Below are 4,053 nucleotides of genomic sequence, written 5' to 3' on the forward strand. Positions count from 1 at the left end.
TAAATCCGAATTTATTCATATTTTTCATTTCTCGTTGAAGGTCTGAACAGAGTGTAAGTGTTGTACTACAATGGATCTATATTCAATAGAGAAAAAGGAAATGAACGTTTATTTACTTTCTTTTTGAAGAGAAAAAATAATAATACTTCTTTCACTTGGCTGAACGAAAAATAGTTTCCCTATGAGGTATATTATCAACCCCCTCCCCCCCCCACAAAAGGAAAATAATGATTGAACTTCTAATGATAGCAGGAAAATTCACACCTTTTCTAATTGTTATTGTTCTGAAATATTTCAAAATCTAATTGTTATTGTTCTAAAATATTTCAAAATCTAATTGTTATTGTTCTAAAATATTTCAAAATCTAATTGTTATTGTTCTAAAATATTTCAAAATCTAATTGTTATTGTTCTAAAATATTTCAAAATCTAATTGTTATNTATTTAGGGGGGGAGGGGGTGAAGGAAACATTATACCAATGGATATTCTGAATTGTATAAGGTATACAGATAATCCAACCAAAATAAAAGTTACTATGTAAAAATATTAAAGATTTTGAGCTGTACGTACTCCTTGGACTATTGAAAATGATAACTTGAGTCTAATAGTAGTTTTTATATCCCACAATTTGGCTTGTCTGTTTGTTTCATGTAAAAATACAAAGTTATGAATTTATTTTAACTTTCAAAATTCTTTGAACAACTTGATATATATATATATTTGGCTTTTTAGTTTTTTTGTATCCATTGAACCCCGCGTAAGGTTTTTGGTAAATAGAAATTTTTCAAAATTAGACTTTTAGGGCGCATTGTACAATGGTATATGTACTCGTACTAAAGTTTTTAGGTTTTGTACAACTACTGATGAATTAGCACAAATGTGAAATCGGTGGCTTTCCAGAATTGTAAAATTCATGAAAAAAATTGTTTTACTGTGATACCTGAGTCAGTGGGTAAACTGAGAATTAGAATCCTCAAAATAAACAGTTTTATCATATTCAATGACCAGGTCCGGGTCCTTGTAACAAAATGCATCGGGCGAAACTTAACTAACTAAATCTGTATCGGAGTAAACCAAGTCGAGATACGATCTTTCATCAAACCCATCAAGAAATCGTACCTTTATGAACGGGCATTGTCATCTTTGCATGGAGTGTCACATGAAATTTCGTTTACATTCCCTTTAAACCAGATAATCTGAAAAACCTTGACATTATCCTTCAAGCTTTTTCACATTTACATTTTAAAGTAAGGTTTGGATTTACAGAATAAGATTTTTTCAAGAATTGTTTGAACTGAAAGGTTTTAAATAGGAGGAGAAATATCGAGCTTCACAAGAAGAATAAGAAGGATGGTTTCTATTCTCAAGGGTTGGGTTTAAACTGAACACAATGCCGTAACATGACTCATATTGGAGAAAGCAATCTTTGTAAAAGATAAACCGGAGAAACGTTGAAAAGTTGAAAAGAAATCATAAATATATTGAAAATCCGTTCTCGATGAGATACATTTGGTTTTCAGAATTCATTGAAATATATTCAAATTCATATTGAAACGGAAATATTTCGCACGTAATTTTGCATCATACGATTGAAATTCGTTCGGATGAAACATCAGAATAAAATCACAATCGCAAATATAATTAAAAGTTATTTCAGCTGACATTTTACACATTTTAATATTTTTTTAACAAATATTTATTAAAAATGCCTTGGAATTGGATTAGTCATCCAATTTCAAGACATTTTTAATGATCTTGAATTCTGACTAAATTTGACCAATTAGGTGAAATTTACTCAAAATAGATTTTATTTACAAGTTCAAAAATTCACGTGTCGTTTACATGTAGTAAAGGTTTGTTAAAAAAATATTTAAAATTTTAAGTTTCAGTTTAACTAGAGAAAAAAATATTTTGATTTTAGAACATTACTGACTTAAAATGGTTGAACACTAAGTATCATCAAACATTTAGAAAAAAGAAGAAAACAAGTGTGAGATTGATCATGGTCCTCATTGATCTTGAGAGGACAAGGGGCAAGGGAGTATACAGGGGGGGGGGCAGTAACCCCCCCTAGAACTCAGAGCTTTCACACTTTTCAAATCTTAAACCCAAGAGTGAAGATCATAAAAAAAATAGTTTGCTGTTCATTCAGTGCATTAAGAAGATTGTATTAGTGAACCAGAACCACCATGACAGAAGTCAGAATGAAAAAACTGTTTAGAATGCACATTCATCCTAATGTTTGGCATTGGCTTGGCTTGAGTTTGGAGGTAGTAAAAGACCATTTTTTGTTTTTATTTGGATTTATAATTTACTTTATTCATTGCCATGCACCGCTGTTTCGTAATATTTCTTTTTATTACAAACTAGCTGAAGTGCCAGGCGTTGCCCGTGGAATTTAAAAATCGAATAAAAACAAAAAACTAATAATTTATTTAGCTTATGTCAACCCAAAGGGCATCCATGAGTTTCCTTAATAAAATTTGATTCAGCCGTTTGGCCAGCCATAGCAAAGATGTAAATGAACGAAGAGCTTTATGACATAGATTACAATTGTACTCCCTACTTTTTTTTCAAAACAGAAACTTTTACAAGTCATAATTATTTTCTAGACCTTTGTCCTTTCTTTCATCTCATAGAATTTAAGTTTTTATTTTCAAAAATGTCACTTACAATCTCTAGTTTAAACACTAATTATCACTAACATAACAACATAAAAGTCGATTTTTTAGAAACAATGCTTTTTTCTGCTAGTTTTGTTTGAAGGAGTACTTGTAAGGTAATTTGACTGTATGTGTACCTTAAAGTATCTTATGGTTATGCCTGATATCCAAGAAGCCAAATGTTTTGAATTTACAGTTCAAATTTTGCCCCCCCCCCCGGAATAGAATTATTTCTGTATACGCCCTTGAAGATCTTCTAATTTGAAATACAGCCAAGGATTTTGATTAATTACTATCTGGAGTACCCAGCGTTGCCCAGATATATATTATTATGTATAGTCATAGTTACTACCGCCGTTTACCCGCTCTTGGTATTTAGTTATGATTTTATGATCACCCCTGGGTTCCCTCAAAAAGCCAATTCGGTCCAGCCGTTTAGCCAGCTATAGCGAATATGTATATATGAACAAAGTTTAATTATATAGATACTCGCTTGAGTACCCAGCGTTGCCCAGGATTATATTAAGTTATATTTACTCTTCTGCGCCGTTTACCCGCAGTATTAAATTATGATATACGTGTCTCTTCTATTTTATTCTATTATCTATGATTGATATATCCCCAGGCTCAATTCAGGATTATATTGTTCCCACAACTCCCCCGCTCTTACACTCTTATTCCCTTCAATCATTTATTTAAACGTTTACAAAACTTAAACTTACAATAATGCCTGGTTTTAAATTATATGTATTATGATTATTTCAAAAAGAAATAATCTCCGGGGGAAATAAATACGAATTTACTCCCCCCCCCCATGGATAAGATTCCATATTTCACTATAGTGTACTTGCTTTGTTACTTGTTTACTCCCGTCGTTAAACCACGCTTGGTCGTAAATTATGATTTTAGCTTTTTTGCCCGTTAAAAGTGGACCCACTCAACTTAGAATCTAGAAACTAAAATAAGAACATTCCCGTGGGTCTCCCGAGTTCCCTTTTTAAAATTTGAGGCAAATCAGGGGTTTTCTAAGTTATGATCGGGTATCCGAACAAACAAACAGAGTGATTAATTTTTATATATTTATTATCTTGGGATCCCGGCGCTGCCAAGGTTACTAAAATTACTCCTGCCGTTTTACCGGGAAACGAAATTTTCACTGTTAAAGTCGACCTACTCAACGTAGAATCTTAAAACCAAGCTAAGAACACTCCCGTGGGTCTCCCGAGTTTCTCAATCAAAATTTGAGGCAAATCGATCCAGGGGTTCCTGAGTCATGATCGGACAAACAAATAGACGACCAGAGATAACAACTTTATGTATATACATATATAAGATATATGATAAGGCCGAAATTGAAAATCAGACATCTAAAGAAATGTAGAAAACCTG

This window comes from Eurytemora carolleeae, unplaced genomic scaffold (assembly GCF_000591075.1).
Source record: "Eurytemora carolleeae unplaced genomic scaffold, Eaff_2.0 scaffold10, whole genome shotgun sequence".
NCBI classification, from domain to species: Eukaryota; Metazoa; Arthropoda; class Copepoda; order Calanoida; family Temoridae; genus Eurytemora; species Eurytemora carolleeae.